The following is a 21,985-nucleotide window of genomic DNA, read 5'->3' as shown; positions in this document are numbered from 1 at the left end:
AAGTCAGACACAGAGTCAAAGTATGACCTCTATCCGGACGTGTTGCAGATGGTTAGGCAGCTAGCCGCCTGGCTAACAAGCTAGCTAGATCGCCACACGTTAAAGTGGACATGATGGGAAACAGGGAGATGGGTGCAGGTGAGGTTATGAGGAAAAACACCCTGCATGCTTTTCACCACTGGTGTGTGTTTGATATCATTTGTCTTTGTGTGAGCTGACAGGAAATGACTCATCTTCGCTTTGGCTTTTTGCAAGCGGTGCGTGCTATTTAGGATGCCCACACATTGCAGGGCAACATATTCACTTGTGTGTCATCAGACGGCCACAAAACGCACACACACACACACACACACACACACACACACACACACACACACACACACACAAACCGCACACAGAGCGGAGCAATACTAGGTCAAGCTGTCTGTGAGTCATTAAAAATGGATAACCGTTTGACTTGCAGAGCTGGCGTGTGTGTGTGTTTGTTGCTGTGAAGTGGATTTTATTGGCCTGCCACTGAGGAAATAAGAAAGTCCCTCATTCCCTGATCCATTTTGGGTGAGTCATTGGCAGGTATGAACAGGAGATCAGACTAATGTGTGTGTGTGTGTGTGTGTGTGTGTGTGTGTGTGTGTGTGTGTGTGTGTGTGTGTGTGATGATACTTTGAAGTGTGTGTGTGTGTGGTGTGTGTGTGTGTGTGTGTGTGTGTGTGTGTGATGATACTTTGAAGTGTGTGTGGTGGTGGTGGTGGATTGGTGAAGTGTGTGTGTGTGTGGATTAGACTAATCTATTCAAATGGTGAGTTAAAGGTAGAGGTGGAAGGGAACCTGAGAATTAAAGGAGATGGAGGATGAGCAGTGACTGTAACCATCAGTTTAATTTAGTTTTTTTTTTAAATGGGGCTAAGAAGAAAAAAGTAGAATGCAGGGGAAATATAGGCAGGCTGTGATGGTGTGATGAAGCTCTGTATATATTCTGCATATATAGGGATGTCAAACACAGACGAGCCAAGGAGGTTTTTGCACTGTCTTACTGTTTTACCAGTGGGACTGTGAACTTCCCGTTAATCAAAATACTTTTGTTTCATTTTCATCAGAAAACTTCTAAAAGCAATTCAGAGATGCCATGTTGGCACATTTCTGTCAATTGAACCTGTCAAAGGGGAAGTTGACAATTGATACGGTGGCTTTTGTTTGCATGTCAGTCACAGTGGATATTATGAAGCAGTTTGTGCTGAATTGGCTGAACGTAGTGTTTGTTTTTTGTCATTTGCATAAAGTAGTTGTGTGCTACCTTCTGTAAAACCCTCCAAATATCCCCATGTTTAATTTGTTAAGGTGCCCACTGATGTGCAAAGATGGCATGTCCTTCCCATGCACATGCTAAAACAGTGTCCTTGAGTGTCTGGCGCTGAAGAGAGGGAATATTTTTCATCTTTTAGTGGCTTTTAATGTTTGTAATTATCCAAATGATTTCAGTGTGGAACAATGAATAAATTCCACGGTTTTGTAATTAGCATAAAAATCAGACTTTTAAGTGGACCACAATAATTGAGTTTTTGGCCACAGAAGTGAGAAACAGTGTTGTGTTTGTCTCAGAAATAAATAAGTGGATGTTTTTTTTTTTTTTTAGTCAAGTACCATTATAAAGCAAAACAGCACAAACGCATCATCACACTTGCATCCCATTACTCCATCATCATCATGTCGTCTGTTCTACTGCCTGAAAGAGCAGAAATGCCTTAAAAGCACCATAGCAGGATAACAAAGGATGTAAAGAGAGAAATAAAAAGAATGAAGTGAGTAAGACGCAGCGAAAACAACAAGCCTATAAAATCCCAGTCAGGGCCAAACAGCAATTGCAGGCACAGCATCTGCAGGTCATGCATCTCTCAGCTAAATTTAAATCAAACAGAGATGTATCCGAGTAGAAATCAGTGTCCAAATGAAGACAGGAAAAATGCAGCGCCGCACACTCTGCACTGAAAGGATGTGGGCGTGAGGTATCGAGAGGCAGAGACGGAGAGAGACGGAGCAAAGGAGAGAGCAGAGAGATGGATAGAGAGATTTCTCCTCTTCCTCTCATAACAGGTTTGACTCATCTAGACCTATGAGATCTTATGACTGCGCTCAGAACAAAAATAACCATTCATCATCTCGATCTGAGAGAAAAATCAATCAAGCCGATGATTACTTTAAAAAAAAAAATACAGCCTTATTGGAAGTATTGCCTTTTTTTTCTCAATAATAAGCAAAAGGACTAATCTTATACTGTATATATAGAAGCAAGAAATCGTTGACATTATTATTGCTCAGTTTGGGGCTTAATAAGCACTAATTTCTTTGTCTCAGTGAAGAAAGTCTATTAACAACAATTCAATGCAGTATGAAAGAGACATAGCACAAAGCAGCAGCAGATAGTTTGATTCGTCATAGCAGGTAAAGCACAGCTGTAGCTAATAACATTAACGATGGCTCTCTTGTATTCATTGTTGGTTGTGCCAGCAAGTCACACAGTGAGTCAGCCATCCAGCATGCACACTCAAATGTAATTTAGCCATTATTACCGTTACTAATAATGTTTGACAAGTCAAAATGTCTGTGTTACTGGTGTTAGAATGTTTTTAATGCTGTGATTGGCTGAGATCTACCTGAACAATTATTGGATCAGGCGTGCAGTTTCACTTTAACTTGATGAAATGCGAGAGTCAGTTTTCTTTCTTTAGATTGAATTTAGTCCAATGAATTTACATTGTGTGGACATTGTAAATCGTGAATGTAATACTTTGTTATAGAATCACGGCACGTCTTAATTTTGACTGACAAATTATATAAGTAATACTTGTGTTTCTCCTTGCTCTTCTTGAATAGATGTAGTACTTAGTACTTACGCCAAGGCACTGAAGCTTCAGTGATGCCTGTCGCTCATAAGTCGCTTTGGATAAAAGCATCTGCCAAATGAGTTAATGTAATGGAAATATTTTGTTGAGATTAACCCTCTTCTTCAAACTGATTGATGGAGGGGACAAAATACAGACATGGCCATAAAACATTATTACATTAAATATGAAAATTGTCGTGGTTTCTATGTCATTTTTGCTGTGCATTAACAAATCTGTAAAAAGTCATTGTTACCACCGAGAGGTTTAACTTCATATTAGACTTCAACCTGTTATAAAACAACAGAAATCCAATCACCTTCAATCACTGATATGGAGCAAACCAAAGTCCATTTTACTTTTTATTTTATTTTGACTGTATTTGGACTGTAGCCTCTACACATGGGGCGCCTGCTTAGACCACTACGCTACACGACGCCCCAAGTCCATTGTACTTAACCGTGTTTCACAGCTGGGCTCTCTGAGACCAGGAATTGTTCAGGGATTGCTTCATTTTTTGGAGCAGACTTTTGAACTTGAAAAAAAATGGGTATAGATATTATGTCAGATAAAGTTTAATAAAGATGTGCAGAATACTCACTCTCAGAACATTAATACTACACATTTAAAAGCCTAGGTTACAGCCAATGAAGAAGTTTTCAAATGCTCAGCACCAACATTGTTATTAGTTTGTATATGCATGCATGGTAACTACCTGAATAAGTCATTCATTGAGACAGAATGTGTGTCTGGCATCAAAGTTAAAAATGCTACCTCCTCATGCTTACTCCTCACCCCACTACAGTAAATAATGTCACTAGACTTTAATTGTCTTCTGCCTAGTCATCCAATGTGCATATAATCCTTTGGGAAACTGAGCTGTAACAATGCCTGATTAAAAGAAAAACAGCCTGGAGCCAAGTGTAGTTTTCTGCCCTCTCAGGTCAATTCTGGTCCAGATCAGCATGTTTTCTGTCAATACTGAAGTCAGACTTGAAATATAATCAAATACAATGCAGCCCCTTAACACAATCCACATGCTGGGTGTCTTAAAGCTTAAAATATCTTGTCTCTCCGCTGCTTGTCAATATCCGCCTTTCCTACCATTGTGATCTCTTTTTTAAGAGAAAAATGATGACTGGCTCGATATTTTATGCATTCAGTGTGTTTTACTTTCATGCCATAGTCCGCCCAACCTAACCTTTCCTGACACACCTCAGGAATATTCAGCCGGTGAGTTTGTCCTGCGACCCCGAGCATGTGAAATGTCAGGCAGTGACAACAGATGTAGGTGGGACGCAGGCCGGCAGACAGCCAGTGCGGCAGGAAGTGCAGACAAGCTTTGTCCAAGGCATTGACATTTTGGGGAAGAGAATGTGAAATATTGGCTGACATTTGTGCTAGAGGAGTCTGCGTGTGCGCGTGTGTCCTTGTGAAGATAGTTGTGCGAGACACAAGCCCGGGAGCCATGAGGAAGAAAGAGCGAGGAGGGAGAAGATGCAGACTAGATCTGAGGCGTAAACATCCTGTTTCTACATCCGTGCTGTCTGGAAGATGTAGCCATCGTCCCACTTTACACTCTTGTACTGGACAATTTAAGAGCTTATTCTCGCTTCTTCATGCTCCGCTGACTGTTTGGGAACCCAGGCAATATAAGTGAGACATACAGTGTCTCCACTGTAATACAGGACACATTGAGCAGTATGTGCTTGTGACCCTTCATCACAGGTTATAGTCTTAGTATAGAGTATTTTTTTCCTTCACATATTGTAAAGTATCCAGTATTTCACCAGGAATAAAAGCAAAATCGAATTGCAACACAATTCAAAATTTGCATTTGTTAAAACCATCAGCTACGCCTAAAACCCCATCATTACACTTGAAAAATACATCACAACAAACACATCTTTTGCTCAATTTCTACTGACTTTATTCTGAGTTCTCAGAGTCACATCTGTCAGCTTTTTAATTTTCTAGCTCACACTTTTGCCAGCAGCATTTAACCATTAATTTCCGTCAGAGCCAACAAATATTAATAATGTATTTGCATACAGATGTGTATAGAACCGTTTCTATTATTATTTGCAGCAGACATACTACATAGTGACCACTAGTTACCACTAGATTACAGCTCTTCTCTGAAATGAACTAAATTTAAAAGAAAAGATATAAATAATGCACTGAGGGATGTAAGTAACAATGTGGTAATAAAGAGGGATTTAGAACTGAAAGCTACATTTTCTGGAATCAATTCTTTTTGGGAACAAAAGGAGACATTTTTTGATTGGACTGTCCTCAGCCGATTACACCATTGATTTTAACTAAGGCCATTATTCCCTGTTGCAAATAGCAATCCACTCTCTGGGCACTTGGTGGTATTATAGACAGCCATTCAGTCGGACCACTAAAGATCCAGGTCATTAACATTTCAGTGCGCCATCAGTTTTGCAATGACGCTAGCAGATGTCTATAAAAATGATCATGTCTGGAAATTGTGACAATGCAGGACAGACGATGTTGTCTTGGATGAATCGTCCACATACTGAGACAGCCATGACAGGAGAGAGGAGGGTCACCGTCACCTTAACGAGAGAGCAGAGTATCACAGTCACCTTTTGTATAGAACTGACACACGGAGGCAAAGTCAAAGGAGCAGCTCAAAATATTGAGTTTTATGATGCATTTTTTTAAATGTTATCCAAATTGAAGTTGAGCATCACTTCATGTCCTGTGATGCATGACACTGCATATAGCACATTGCAATACAGTGCAGTGCTGCAGGGGCGCCGCAAGGCATTGTGGGAAGCCTATGAAAAGAGTAGGCAGGTTTTTGTTTTTTTTTCCCTCCAACACCTGCAATCAGAAAAGCCTGCAGGTGTTGTTCTGACATGACCTGACGAAAAATATATTATTATGTGAAAAGTGGAGGACTTGAGTGACAACGCTGATGTGTGACAGTAGCGATGATAAAGTTGTCACAGTAGTATGAGAAACCAATGTAATAATAAAAAAAAAAAAAACAGCTTTACGATGAATGGAGAAGAGTTTAAAACCCTGTAGGCTGTGCTGGAACCAAAACAGGGACAGTCGAACAGGACAGTCAAGGACAATCCAATGTAACCCTCCAACCATGACTGCTACACAAACTGAGCGTGACAAAAAGGAAACAGAACAGTGCAGCTGCAGTGTTGCACTGCAGCGAGTCCGTCAGTAGTATCGACTGTGTTTTGGGATTTTGTTCTTCATACCTTTTGGCAGGTTAGCCTTTCTTTAAGAGATACTGTGTGTCAGGAATAACAACAAGCATGTGTGTATACATATGTCTCTCTGTGTGTGTGTGTGTGTGTGTGTGTGTGTCTGTGTGTGTGTGTGTCTGTGTGTGTGTGTGTGTGTGTGTGTGTGTGAGAGAGAGAGAGAGAGAGAGGAAGATATGGGAAGAAGAGTGAGGAAGTCTTATGGGAAGGAGAGTGAAAGCAAGGAAGAGAGGTTATGCCAAGGTACCCTGCTGTTTTCTCTCTGTCTAGAGGGCACAACTTCCTCTTTGTATACACACACACACGATTGTATCTCCATGACTTCCGAGGACATTGCATTCACCTAAATTCATTTCCTGGAGACCTACTCTAACCTTAAAACATGTCTTCACCTTAAAATGTAATGATTTATGTTTTGGGGGACTTGGTTTTTGTCCCCATAATGTGGATGCATAAAGAGACTTAACACGTAGCCTGTACAAACACACACAGACACATATATACACACACCCACCCTCCGGCTGGCTTTCAACGCTGGTTCCCTGGAAGCCACACTAACCTGAATTACTGACTGTAAGATATGCGACAGAGTTTTCATACAGTAAGAGAAGTGAATGTTACACGGTAGAAAATACTGAGTGCACACTAGTGGTTACTTTCACACTAGTATCCAGGTTATCATTGCGCTTTTGGAGCCTGCCGGTTCTGTGTTTTACACATGTAAACATGGTTTCCGAAATATGCTGCACTAACCGTGTGTTTGCTGTTTGTCAGTTGGTGTCCAGTCAGGTTTTTTTTTTTTTAGAGCTTCGCACTGACGCTAGCTTGCCTGTGGTGGTTGGAAATGACACTGGTAATAGCTGTGATGTTGAATGATAACAGTAAAATTGCCCGATGAGCTGAAAGATGCCGAAGCGCTCCGTGGAGCTGAGAGGAGCGTGCAGGAGTGGGATGGTATTTCTATGTGGGTTTGCCACTATGAGTAACCTCTATCACATTACACACTCATTTGATGCACCGTTAATGCAAAAACATTGATTATAGCAGTGTTAAAACCAGGAAATGACAGTAATGGCGTGTAAACCTGTGATCCTTTTGTGGTTTGAGTTCAACTACAAAAACTGTTGGTGCCTTGTTACTTACACAAGATAGATGGAAATTCTTAAGACACAAGACCTACAAAAATTCAAGTTGAGAGACTTGATATTGAATTCTACCCCCCTCTCCATGATCCTTCCCCTTGTCTTCTCCCGCCGGTGCAACAATGCAGTTAGTCCCTCCATCAGCTGCCGTCTCCCCAGGAGGACTCCGTCTGCCGCAGCTTGGTGCCGAGTGGAACAATCATGCAGTCACACCTCAGGAACAGAAGGGGCCCACTCCCTCTGTTACAATCCCATCTTTCCATTTGGAGGCGTCCTTGTGACGCAGCGGGTTACAGCACAGATTGCATTTTCACAAAGTTGAGGATTTGAATCTGGCCTTTTCTTGCAGTATTTTCCTGGCTACACAAATGATGCTAAAATGCTGCTATTCAATTTGATTTTGCAAACATGGACGGCCCCGTGCTGACAGAAATGACAAGTGCTTGTCTTAGAATGATGTGTCTGAAAGAGGGAGCTATAATTAATGGTCAGAACTGTGAATTTTAAATGCCATAAATAATTTCCCAGCTTTTCAGACTTTGAATTTGGATTGAAGGCCCATCATTAATTGGCCCAAGCCTTACCTCCATTATTAGAGTCTTGACATGTTACTTTCATTAGATTCTCTCCATTTCACATGTTTTTCCAACTCCTATTCTTTGACTGTCTGCCTGCCTGGTGGTCTCTGATTAGCTCTCCATCAGCCTGTTTGTTCCTTTGTCTTCTGTCTTTTTCTCTCTGTTGGACTGAAATGCATATCGTCTTATTCTCAGTTCCTTTTGACCCACACTTCTACCTGCAGAATTGCATCCATCTTCCTTTCTTTCCCTTTCTCTGTCTGTCTCTCCAGCTGCAGTGTCTGCCCAAACAATTTAGCCTGCCCCTTATTCTTGATTTGTCTCGCTTTTGTCATTGTGAATTTTGTTTCTTTTCCATCACCCCCCACTCCCTTCATCTCTCTCTTCCCCTTCTCTTTCCCTTCTCTTATCCCCAGTGTGTGTGTGTGTGTGTGTGTGTGTGTGTGTGTGTGTGTGCGTGTGTGTGGAGAAAGAAAGAGGCGACAATGTGTTCTGCCTTTCAGCCAGTCTGAAGCCAATCAATGGGAGCTTATCAGGATGTGCTCTGCTCTGCTCTGCTCTGCGGCTGTCTGCAGCCAAATCCAGAGGCAGATAGGACTGAGCCGGGTCTGTCTGGGCTGGACTCAACAGGGGGTGGAAGAGGGAAGGCTTAACAAGTGTGTGTGTGTATGTGTGTTTGTTGATGGGAGCATTCATGCGAATGTGTATTGCTGGATGTCACAGAGAAGGATGGAGGGAAGAGTGTGTGCATGTCTTTGCGTCGGTCAGGCGGAACATGTGTGTTAAGGGTTTGGTGACCTCGAGTACTTTTGAGTGAGGGTTTGATGGATGGTGTTTATTGATTAGACCACAATGGATGTTACTGTTGCTACATCTATCAAGCTTTCCGTCCTCGTGCAGCACGTATATACCACTCGAAATACATAATAATTTGTCAAACAGTGGATCCCTAATTCCCGATAAAAGTAAACAAAAGCAGGCTTCTCATATCTAGCTAGCTCTGGTTGAAAAGAGTTCTGTGGCTAGCAGATTTTATCATCTATAGCTAGCTAGCTAAGCAACCTTTAGCTCCATTAGTTGGTTGAAATCGCTGTCTTAACTGGGCTTTCTAGTGTTTTCTGCTGACTCGTTTTAAAACAAGAGCCATGTACACGCTGTCTGGAATATGATGATGGAATATGATTGATGGCTACATAGATGGTATCATGCTAAAAGACTGAAGCTAAAGCTAGAAGCTCTGTGTAGAAGACATATAGCCTACAATAGTGCTGCTGATATTAGACTCAACTCTGATGTAGTAGCATCCAGGACCATCTTCCACACAGACAAATTGACTTTTTTTTTACATAACCTGTAGCCCCACAAAATGTCCTTAGCTTTTTACAGTTAAACTAACTCAACGCTAACTCTAAAGCCAAGGAGCATTTCATTAGCTAACTAACTGCGTACGTGAATATTTGCGGCTTAGAAGGCAAACTCTTTAAATTAGGACTGTCATTCTTGCCACAGTATCTGAAACTTGACAGGCCTGTTATGCCTTGCTAAGTTTGCTAAACTTTGATTGGACAATCACTGCTTGGGGGAGGGGTTTCACGAAGCATCAGCTGGGTGTATACATGCCAAAAAATTCTTGCGATGATTGTATGACTGGGAGAGACAGAAAGAGGGAGAAAGACTGAATGTGTGTGTAATTGTCCCACTTACGGCTTTGAGCCAGCTAGTTAATTGTAGACCATACTGAGTGCATTAGGTTAGGATCCTTACACACACACACACACACACACACCCACACACACACACACACACACACAAACACACAAAGCATTTTCAGTCCCTGCCTTTGTACCACACTTACCTCCTCCCCAAAACTAGAGCGGCTGCTTCTCCTACGACTTTGCCATCACTATGGTAATCACCACGGCAACAAGTTACCTTAGTGAATTTTTGTTGTTTTGTTTGTCTCGTCCAATTGCCACAGCTTCCTGCTGGTAATTTCCAGAGCAGATTGAGGCAGATTGCTTGAGGCAATTATAATCGTTAGCAATAAGGGAGACCGTTTCTTGCCTGCACTTTTGATTTACCACCCTAATACATTTTATTAAAAGTCAAAGTAATCACTTCAGAAAATTCACCTACTGATGAAAATCTGATATTCGGCAGAGTGGCGGCTCCCTCAGCACACTGACAACCAGAGGAGACTAATTGGGGTTTCAATTAGGGCTCTGCTGCACCAGACGGCTCCTCCTCTTTCTCTAATTAAAACCTCCAACTGAGTAATTATTGGAGGAGATGGATGGGTGGAGGGGTGAAAGAGGAAAAAGAGTCACATGAAGGGATGGATGGATGGACTACAGGGCATGAGGAGAGGAGGATAAATCCATGAAGGTAGTGGCAGAAAATGCGGAAGCGATGGACAGATAAGGGGGGAGAGATAGTTCAAAAGGATATGAGGGATAGGGGTGTGAAAGATACCAATGTGGAGGGAATGAAAAGTGGGAGGGAGGATATGAAGGACCATTACAGGCAATCAGGGGGCTGATGGAAGGGGAGGTAGAGAAGAAGGATATGATAAAGGGAGGGGTGCAATTTGCTTGGATCTCAAAGGAAGGGCAATGGGGGTCGGAGAGGACACAGAGGAGAAAGATCACTGGGCTCTAATGATCAGTCTGCAGGCTCCACCGTGTGTGTGAGTGTATAAGTGTGTGTATGTGTGTGTGTAGTAGGGTTTCCATGGCAATAAGTACTGTTCATTAGAAGGGCTCCATCAAGTAGTCAGCAGCAGGTGTCCATCTGTAACTGTCCTTCACGCACAAATATCCATCAATCAATCTCTAATCTGTCACATGAGGGTTTTTAAAGTTACTGGTCCTTTGTCTATTTCCTAGAAACCAATAAAGCAACGGAGGTAGAAGACAAAAAGACACACTGGTAACCACACACTCTCCCCCAGTCATCTGGGCTCTGCATAGCTAGAGAGAGAGAGGAGCATAGTGGTGTGTGTGCGAGTGTATGAGAGACAACATTGCGTGCATGTGTGTGTGTGTATGAGTGTGTGTCCACAGCAGAGTTTCCATTCATTAACTCCTCAGCCAAGCAAATGAAACTAGTTTAATTAATAAGATTTGTAATTTGGTCAAAATGAGAAAGTGTTATGCAATGTATTCATTCATTAACTGTTCTCAGTAAAAGATGTGCGACTCAAGTTCCAGACAGAGTAGACTACCATAAGTCTTCCCTATGGCTGCACAGTGGTTGGTGCAGATTATCCCGCTGCGTGAACAGACTCAAGACTGCTGACTCTGAAAACATTTTTTCAGGTTTGATGCTGTCTATTGCACCAAATCTGGTCACCAGTATTCTGCAGAGGGAACCAAAGATGTGTTCTCACAACCAAAAATAACGCCACCTTTAGCTACACGTGGCCAGCAGGTCAGCAGAGCAAATCAAAACTCCACAGGCCCCCAGTACCCTATTACATGTAAACAGTGTCAGACAGGTTGCAGGTGGTGTATCAGTTAGCTGTAGTACGTCTTGTTTGGTATGAGTTTGAGTGTTTTAGTGAGGAACCCTTGAGCTGTAGCTGCTCACACTTGCAAGATTATTAATCTTGGACGCTGTTAAACAAATGCATCTGTTCTAGCGTACAAGGGTTTGCTGGCAGCAGTCAAACATATAAACTTGTCTTTGTTTTAAGTGTCGCAAGACTCACAAAACAAAAAAACACATCTGCGGTTTTTCTTTATCCTAAATCACAGATTGACGTATAAGTACCCCCTTTTTATTTGGCACCTGTACAGCCTGTTATTTTGGCAGTCGCTGGGTGGGTGGACTAGTTGTTTGCTGTGAACTGCCCCTATCACAGACGAGATCAGACCAGCTTTGTTATTTGACTCAACAGACAAAACAAATGCGAAATAACTCCCATGCTTCTGCAGTCCATTATAATATCTAAAAGAAGGGTAGTAGGTGTTACTGCAAGAAAAGAGAAACATTCAACACCTCTTTTTTAAAAAATCATTTTTATTTGATCTGTTTTAGTCTTTATGTAACCATGTTAGATTGTAAGATATATAATTCTCAAAACAGACATGGAACAGCAATGAACACTTGCAGTTTAAAGCCATCATCCAGCTGTGTGTATTAACAGCTATTATATACATAGCACGAGCAATTAAAGATGCTACAAATCTTACAAGCCCTTCCAGACTCATACGCTGTCACATTTTGCTTTCGCAGCCATCTTTGAATTCCTCGGGTGCATTGAATTTAATTAATTTGAGGGCACAATGCACCTAAGATGTGAGAACGCTGCAGCATGTGCAGTTCACCACAACAGGCTTGATTTTCAGTGTACAGACAAACAGCGACAGCTCTTCCTGCCGGGCCCCACATAAAAGTACATACATCTCTCTTCAAATAAACAAACATTGGAGAGACTTTCCGAACATTATTGATTTATCAAACCTAAGGACAAAGCATGAGTCGAAACAACAGAAATTATAGTTCCTCTGAAATGACAATAACACCGTATTGATTTAATAGTGATAGAACAGCAGAATGCTGCGAGTGAGCAATGTGTCCAGTATTTGGTTTGCAACACAATATGATTGCGTAGGCTGAGGATAATTTCCAGCCTCCCATATTCCAGCTACAGTTCTGAGTATGACTGAGCTCAGGTGCCTTAAACAATAAATACAGCAGTTTGTCAGAATGTGAAGTTCTATATTAAGGCTCAAAGGGTAAGATGACTGTGGTGAGTAAAGTAATTACCTCTCAGAGATGAGTAGGTGTAGTCTGACAGTGTTTGTAATTGTAACTCCTGGGATTCTTGGGAGCTTGTGTGTGTGTGTGTGTGTGTGTGTGTGTGTGTGTGTGTGTGTGTGTGCTTTGTGCTTTGCAATCACAGCATGTTTTCATGCATGCATGTCATCTTCTTTGCACATGCCTGTGAGTGTCCTTCCTTGCCAGCAAAGTTGGAGGCACAGTGGGTGCTGCAGAAAGTAATCAAACCATCAGCGTGTCAGAAAACAGTTGGTGACTGAAAGGGTGGACAAGACTTGCCATTTAAATGCATCATCCCTACCACCCACTCTATATGTTCCCCAATACACTACATTTTATTCATCTTTAAGCCTGGTTAATGCGTTCATTGATTTCCCCAGAGACTTCCCTGTAATGGTGATGCAGAGAAAAGTTGTCTGACAGCACTGCAAGGCAGCATCTGCTTACTGCTAATGTGACTGTTGCCGTGTGGCAGTTAGATGTAGCGATAATGAGGTAAACACTGAACTTTTAGAGCTGACATTTTGCTGTAGCTATTTGCAGTTTTGGTGTTTCACTTCTGTAGATCGCTGTGATTAACTGACACCTTTAGGTTGAGCTGCCTCCTTTTTAAAAGTGTAAATTCTTTACTTACATTGTTCTGCCAGCTGATTAGAGTGATCAGCTTTATGTTCAAGGTGAAGTGGTTACTGGCTCGTATGTAATTAGATTATCAAACCGTGGCAGGCCGTGTGCTCAGGTGGAGTCATAGTGCCAAAAGCACCTGTTTCCACAGCATGAGAAAGAGAGTGAAATAAGCCAAGACATGTGAACTACATGTAGGGCCAAACTGACCCAACTTTGTCAATTCGGAGTTTCTGCAGACAGAACAAAACTTGACTGTCACTTACTTCTAAGAGGCTTTCCAGAATCTCTCTCTTTTGTCTGAGAGACTTCGTGTACAACCTAAAGAGCCTTTGACATAAAACCTGGGGATATTGGGGGAGTTTCTCCTCTGATCTCTTAATCTGGAATAGGACGGCCTAATTGGAGCTAAACCCAGACAAAGCTCTCATAGTGCCTATCCTCTGAACTAAACAAGGATAATCTGCAGAGGGACTGAACATTTCAAGGTAGTTTATTTTAGTCTGCCTCGTAAAACTTTGTCCTCATACTTGCCTGAATTTAAGTGTATGGTCAAATTAAAATGATCAAAATGAAAAGGGCAGAGTTGCAAATAAGTGCTTAGCATTTTGTAAGTATAGGGCTAATTATTTTCTCATTATTTATGGAAGTGAAAATCCATTAAAACAACAAACAAATATAAACCCATTTGCACACCACTTTTTAGTTTCACCATTTCTATATTTGTACTTACTTTGAGCAACTCTGGTGCATAATTAGCGGCTCATTTACATTCTCTCCTCATTTTTCTCCTCTTTCTGAGCTGTGCTCATCACAAGACCTTATTTAATGTGAACTACTGTCAAGTTTGTGTTTTGTCAGCAGTATATTTTGTTTAAACCACCCTGCTTCTTTACCATCTGAGTACATGGGTGTTAAACAAAAACAAGTGTTTTTTTATTTTGTACTTTTTGTAATGTAGGAGTCACTTTGCTCAAATGCTTTTTTTTCGAAATAATTTGCCAGTATATGTTTTGTGGGAATGTTTGATATTCAGTAGATATCTCATTCTGGACTGAGGCCCCCCCCCATAAAAATCCTTCAAATATTGACTGAGTAGAAATTCAGATATCTGATAGTGTCTGTACAGTGAGCCAAGCCATTATAGTCTGCTGAAGGGTTGCATATTTAACGTGCTTGCTGGCCTTCCATCATTTGCAGCCAGAATTTAAATGTTGCCTTGCTGGAGGACTGAGACACATTTAAACATCTTAAACTGAAGTAGGCAAATGATCATTCTCTAAATAATGCATAGAAACACATTGTGAAATATGCTGTTACTTGTACTTGTACTTGTACTTGAAACTCCACAGTCAGATATGTTTTAAAGTATTTTTTTGTTGTTTTAGAAAACAAGATTTTAGGATTCAATAATGTATAAACACTAGTAAGAGCAATACAAGCTACTGTAATGTATAGTATGTGTGACATAACAGAAACTCTGAATGACTGACTGTAATGATACTGCAGTGATTGTACATATTGCTGCCGCAATACTGATGAGAACAAGTCTCAGTCCTGTATATCCTATGAATTAGGAATGTGTGCAGGGTATGAGCTATAGAATGCATTGCCAGCAGATCTTTACATTTCATTTGACATCCAATGTGTCGTGTCCCTAACAGGCCGACCCTGATGTGCTGACCTGCAGTTCAGACTTGGCCCTGGAGGAGGAGAGAGGAGAAAAGGCCTTTGAAGTGAAATGGATTCCCATCAGCCGAAGAGCTTCAACAAAGTAGCAGCTCAAAGCTCCGAGATGGAAAGTGACAGCAGGTAAAGGAGGGCTGCGTTCTATTGCACTGAAAGCAATGGGTGGTGTGTGTGTGTGTGTGTATGTGTGGGCGTGTGTGCTGAGCTTGAGACATGAGATTTCATACCTGCAGAGTTGAACGTGTAGTAGAGAGATTGTGTGTGTGTGTGTGTGTGCCTTTTGGATTTGGGGTGGAGCTCCTTTGCTTCACTGCACACAAACACACACATCCACAAGCATCCACACACACATGGGAATGGTGATGTGGAGATCCTTCACTGAGCACGTCTCAAGCTCAATCAAGCATTCAGTCCTCCCAGTGACCTAGAAATGAATGACATGGCAAACAAAAGCTACAGAATCTCACTCTCTAAGGGTCATGAATTCTGTCATCAAGCAAAGAGTCTGTATCTGTGAGAAACAGGTCTTCTGGTTTGAGAAAAAAAATATTGTGCGATATTTATATTCATGGTGAAAGTTTTTGTGAATTTAAAAAGGCTCCAAAAGTCACAGAACTCACTGAAGACACAGAAGCCAAATAGAAAATCTTAACAATGCCCGATGCTTGAATGCTTCAAGTTTACTACCTTTGTGTTCCCTGAACAAGGCCAGTGTCAAATTATGTTGGAAATCTTTTACACTATTGTACTGCAGCCAAGAAATTCATGCTTTTAACCTTTTTCTAACTCTCAGTGTTGTTTTCCTGTGTACTGCGTTATTTTATTATGTTTATTTTAGACGCCGTTCTGGTCTAAACGACCTTCATCGGGTATATACTGATGAAGGTCATCAAGTGTACTGTATACTTGGAATGAATGTGGGATAAACAAGCAGTAAGCAAGACACTTTCTCTCTCAAGTTCTCTTGCACTTGCACTATGAAATACCTGATATACACCCAGGTGTGCAGAGAGCCCCAACTCCATCATCAAAGTCAGCAACCCTTTACTGAGTGTCAGCAAAACCAAGGAGCCGGTTGCAGATTTGGGGAGCGAGCAGCAGAGGGACTACACACATCAGCAAGAATCTGACATGGTCTGTGCACACAGACATGTTGGCAAGGTAGGTGAGGGAACGCCTTCACCACATCAGAAAGATTCAGAAATTCCAAGTCTCTGACGGGGTCTTAAGACCTTTTTCTTTCTGGTGCCGTGGAAAGCATCCTAAGAGGGGACATCACCAAACAGTATAGGAACTGTTGCTCAGGATCATAGAGCCATACAGAGAGTGGTTTGCTCGGCTGAGCGTATATTTCCCCCTCTGCAGGACTTATACACCAGAAAGTGCAGAGTCAGAGCTCGCGGCATTATGACAGATCCTTTCCAGCCCAGCAACAAGCTATCCAGCCTCTCTACACTTCCTGTACAGCCGCAAGTCCAACGCAGAGTGACTAAGAAAAAGCCATGTGGCCTCTGATCTCTGTAGACCCTCAGCCTGCTCTAGCACATTGTCTTTGCCCTGCACACTGCATTTGTACCTTTTTACCCGTTTTTCATTTAGAATTTGCGTATATTGCATTTTACTACATATGTCCCTTGTGTATGTAACAAAGAAACCTTTGAGTCCTTGAAAACATTTGATCAAAAGCAAAGCTTCACTTCTGTACATGTATCAAACATGGAGGAAGAAATACTCAAACCTAACTCCCCTCCTACTTTATATGTTTTTATCCTATCGTGACAGCCACTGAAAGCACCGTGCACTGGTACAGTAGATAGTGAATTTGTCAGGGTAACTTGACTATACCACTAATTTCCATGAGATGCGGTATTATAGTGTTGAATGGTATCCATAGCAACAAGAGTAATCAGGTGCCCACGGGAAAGTAGGTGGCTATACACACAAAAGTGTGGTGATTATGACCCATCTGTACTATTTTATATTAATGACTACAGCACAGGCTTCACAGGTTTTTCACCCGGTGCTCCACTGACATGACACACACTATCCTCTGCTGAAGCACCTGGTAGACAAAATGCTTTAATGGAACGAGGTTAAATTTAAAATTTTCACTCTTTCTCGTTCACTCAAAAACCATTCAGTGGCAAAATGCGCACACACAGATGTGTTAGAATATAAAATCCTCAGTACTAGAAAATGACTAATACAACTGTAAAGAGGGGAGTCTCATATTGCTCTTTGAAGTGTATTTTTCAGTGCAGGGACAGATTGAAGGGTCAGGTCTTTAGCTGAACAAAGGAGGCAATCAAAAGACACAGTACGCAGAGCGACACAGCGTGCCCTCGCTCTCACCCATGTTAACTTACATCCAACTGACATGTCGGCTCGCAGAGACTGGAAATGGGCAGGAGATGAGGTTTCGACCCACTGAGTCACATCTTGACTGGCTCTGTCTTATACATAAACATGAACAGTAGCAATTGTCTTTGTGCGTGTGTTCATATGTGTAAGGGCATTGCTGCACCGCACGTTAAAGACTGATGGTTCAGATAGAGAATTCATCTGCAAGTGTGGAAATTAATATCTTTACCTTGCAACGATGATATATCATGTGTAAAAAATTAATCTACTCAAGTATAAGTTATTGACAAATGCTGCGCCATATTAGTTGATATTATATGAGAGGTCACAAATGTCCACTCGGACTGAAATGATGATCGGATTAAAATTTGGTTGCAAATGTCAAAGTTCAAGGTCACAGTGACCTCACATTCTTTTGAATGCAATATATGAGCCCAGAGGCAATTTCATTTCATCTGGCACAAACTTTCATTTGGACTCAAGGATGAACTGATTAGAATTTGGTGGTCAAAGGTCACCGTCAGTGTGACTTCACAAAACACAAATTTGGCCATAACTCGCAAATTCATATCCTAGTTATGACACAATTTAACACAAATATCTAACTATATAAAATGAAGTGATTGATGATTTTACATCCAAATATTTAAAGCTCAACCTCACTGTGACATCATAATGTTCTGCAAAAACTTCTGACAGTTATTCAACATTGTAACTCAGGACGGGAGATTGTGACCATATTTCTTGCAATTTGGCTGATTTGCGGAGGCGTACACAGTTCACAAATGTTTTTGGCTAATTAAGGGTCTCTCCCTTTCTCTCTCACTCACTCACTCACTCATGCACACACACACACACACACATACACACACACACACACACACACACACACAGTGCTTTTCTACTGAGCAGATTTGCAGCAACCTATGTTTTCAGAATGCACATCCGAATATATCCCATCTGGCCTGGGAATGCCCTCAGATCCCTCAAAAGGAGGCTTAGGACGTGACTTGGGGAAGAAAGGACATGTGGACTATCTTGTTTAGCTTGACTCTGACAAGCAGTGAGAAAAAGGAATGGATGGATAGATGAGAGGGTTGTTTAGAACATTATACTGTTGTTCCGCAGTGTGACACCTGCATCTTCACACATGTTGGTGCTGCTGTTATTAATTCAGTAGTACCATTTCCATCTACCATATGCTCAATGTTTTTCATTTTCCAATGCCATTTTCTTGCATCTAGGTAAAATTGTATGCATGAGACCTTTAATGAACAGTCACCCGACGGTTGTTTTCTGCATTCAAACAAGACCAAGAACCTATAAAGATTCTATCAGAAACACTGCTTAAATAAATTGGCAGCCACACACAACTCAGCATCTCATCTCTGAAAAGTCCAGATGTGTTTAGTGGCACAAACTGAAAACCTAACATTAACACATTATCACATTAAAACGGCGCTATGGTGAAGATGGTAGCTATTAATGCATCCAGCAGATACAGAGCATCGTTGGCATTCGTTTGAATTAATGATGAATGACGACTAACGAATATAAATCCACTATTCCCCCTCCTTTTAGCTCTGCTCTGGACACCCCCAGCTCCAGAGGGAAATATCTCAGATAGATTCTTAGCTGCTAAATGATCCCCTATGTTCAGCAGCTATGCTGCAGGTTGCACTCATAACATTCCACAAGCTCACATTACTCTCATACATTGGTTACTAATGTTTCTCCTCTGAATGGCTGGTCTATTTAAATGCAAGCTACACAACAGAAAAAGGAAAATAGGAGAAAGTTAGAGAGATGGTAACTTAACTCCCTGGTTACCTAGCAACCACTTATAAAACACAGCCAGAAAAACCTTAGCCCAGCCAGATTGCTTGGCTGGGACTTCCTGTTTTTAATGAATGCCCAGTTGCACTTGGGAAAAAACAGAAAGGTGGGAGTGCGTCTCAACAAACACTGAAACCTGCAGCTAGTGCAAGAATCTCTGAGCAGCCATCTCAGAAACAGTCTTTATGTACTCTCCCTCTATGGACTGGCATTCCAACCACAAATACATACCAGATTACAGCGGCTATCCAGGGATGTTAAGTGGAACTAGGGGAAAAATAAAAGTCCAGATGTGTTTTGATGCACTATATAGAGATAGAAACAAGTTATCAGCAGCAGTACCAGCCATCGGTTTTCCCCCCGCACCAGCCACAGTCTGTCCTCTTTTGATTCACTGAAAAGCAAATGATACTGCAACATGGATACTGAACCCTGATATCTTTCTGTGGTCAAAATAAAAAGCAGTCATTTCAACATATCTGGATGGGGTGGATACTCGGATCAGATCCACATCCAAAAATAAACTGTGTGTTTTGCTTACTGAAAGAAAAGTGGTCATACCTGTAGTCATCTGCCACATCATTAATGTAACCTTATCCGCTTTATATGTCCATTTGCTTGGCAACTGCTGATGCTGACAATACTTAACTTCTCATCATACTGAAACCTCATCTACTGACTCATTTCATTCCTAATTTAATATGAAAGCATGAAAAAAAACCGTGATTAGTATATATTTACTTGCTAAAAGACAAAACCCAATTGATAGTTTCTCATTTATCCTGGATGCATGTCAAGATTTTTGTCTGAAACAAAAATCAATTGTCCATCGAACGTTACATGAGCCACAGCTGTCCCTGCATTGTGAAGAATTCAACCATACTGCTGTATATTTCTTTATAATTATAATCAAGGCCTAGAATTGTTCCTTCAGAGCTGAAAATAGCAGCACAGTGAAAGAGATTAAAAAGTGACTAAACTGGATCAGAACTTCTCAGTGTTTGATCATGAAAAGACTTTTGCTACAATAGGAAGCTGAATTGGGGGAAAAAGGGGCTTTTGAAGACAATCACATAATGAGACAACAAAAAGACAGATAAACAGGCACATACACACACACACACACACAAACACGCAGACACACACTCACAGTCGGGGCTGTAGACACTTTTGCTAGTATGTTGCTGATTGAGGCTGATTGAGTGTGAGCGAGTGCACTGGCAGGGGGCCAACAGTTTTGGGGAAATTAACAATATGAGTGGCACATCGCCTATCAGCTTTTCCTGGGACAAGATGCCTGCAATACACACACATACAGACACACACACACACACACACACACACACAGACACACATGCAGAGCTTCTTCTGTGACAGAGGGAGGAGATAGGAGAGACAACAGATAAAAGCCTGAACTGTGGCGCATTTCAAAGTGAACAATTCCTCAGTTTTCATCAGACGTTTCATAATTGGGTTCCCTTATTCTCTGTGTGAGAGATAAATGACAGTTAGTTGGTGGGTTTGATTCAAAGTGCGAAATGAGCAGTTGATTGGGCAATAATGGACTAAAAATAAGACTAACCAAATGCATTTTAGACTCTTGAAGTAATGTGAAAAATGCTTGTTGTGCCATTTTAATCATTCGTGCGTGAACAATTGGAGCTCTCAGGGTGTTCAAGCAGATAAACTCAAGTATAACATACAGGTGAAACTCAAAAAATTTGAATATTGTGCAAAAGTTCATTCAAGTCCGCAATTCAACTTCAAATGTGAAACTAACACGTGATATAAACTCAGTACATGCAAAGTGAGATATGTCAAGGCTTTATTTGTTATAATCTTGATGATCATGGCTTACAGTTTTTGAAAACCCCAAATTCCAAATCTCAGAAAATTAGAATATTTGGAAAAGGTTCAATACTATAGGCTCAAAGTGTCACACGCTCATCAGCTAATTAATCCAAAACACCTGTGAAGGGTTCCTGAGTCTTTAAATGGTCTCTCAGTCTGGTTCAGTAGAATTCACAATCATGGGGAAGACTGCTGACCTGACAGTTGTGCAGAAAACCATCATTGACACCCTCCACAAGGAGGGAAAGCCTCAAAAGGTAATTGCAAAAGAAGTTGGATGTTCTCAAAGTGCTGTATCAAAGCACATTAATAGAAAGTTAGCTGGAAGGGAAAAGTGTGGAAGAAAAAGGTGCACAAGCCGCAGGGATGACCGGAGTCTGGAGAGGATTGTCAGGAAAAGGCCATTCAAAAGTGTGGGGGAACTTCACAAGGAGTGGACCGAGGCTGGAGTTAGTGCATCAAGAGCCACCACACACAGACGGATCCTGCAAATGGGCTTCAAATGTCGTATTCCTCTTATCAAGCCGCTCCTGAACAACAAACAACGTCATAAGCGTCTTACCTGGGCTAAAGACAAAAGGAACTGGTCTGTTGCTCAGTGGTCCAAAGTCCTCTTTTCCGATGAGAGCAAATTTTGCATCTCATTTGGAAACCAAGGTCCCAGAGTCTGGAGGAAGAATGGAGATGCACATAATCCAAGATGCATGAAGTCCAGTGTGAAGTTTCCTCAGTCTGTGTTGGTTTGGGGAGCCATGTCATCTGCTGGTGTTGGTCCACTGTGCTTTATTGAGTCCAGAGTCAACGCAGCTGTCTATCAGGAGATTTTAGAACACTTCATGGTTCCTTCAGCAGACAAGCTTTATGGAGATGCTGACTTCATTTTCCAACAGGACTTGGCACCTGCCCACACTGCCAAAAGTACCAAAACCTGGTTAGATAACCATCAGATAACGGTGCTTGATTGGCCAGCAAACTCGCCAGACCTGAAC

At 41.5% G+C, this 21,985-nt stretch overlaps 1 long non-coding RNA gene across 1 annotated transcript in view; it reads left to right on the top strand.

Annotated features, from left to right (window-relative positions):
* Positions 1–21,985, top strand: part of LOC130163336 (uncharacterized) — a 93,794-nt gene that overhangs the window by 38,606 nt on the left and 33,203 nt on the right. The window contains exon 2 of the long non-coding RNA XR_008826466.1: positions 14,924–15,071. This is a non-coding gene — a long non-coding RNA (uncharacterized LOC130163336). The remainder of the gene's footprint in view (positions 1–14,923; positions 15,072–21,985) is intronic.

This window comes from Seriola aureovittata, chromosome 22, assembly GCF_021018895.1.
Source record: "Seriola aureovittata isolate HTS-2021-v1 ecotype China chromosome 22, ASM2101889v1, whole genome shotgun sequence".
Taxonomy (NCBI): Eukaryota; Metazoa; Chordata; class Actinopteri; order Carangiformes; family Carangidae; genus Seriola; species Seriola aureovittata.
Note: the sequence above shows the minus strand (reverse complement) of the source record. Positions and strands in the feature narration are given on the sequence as shown.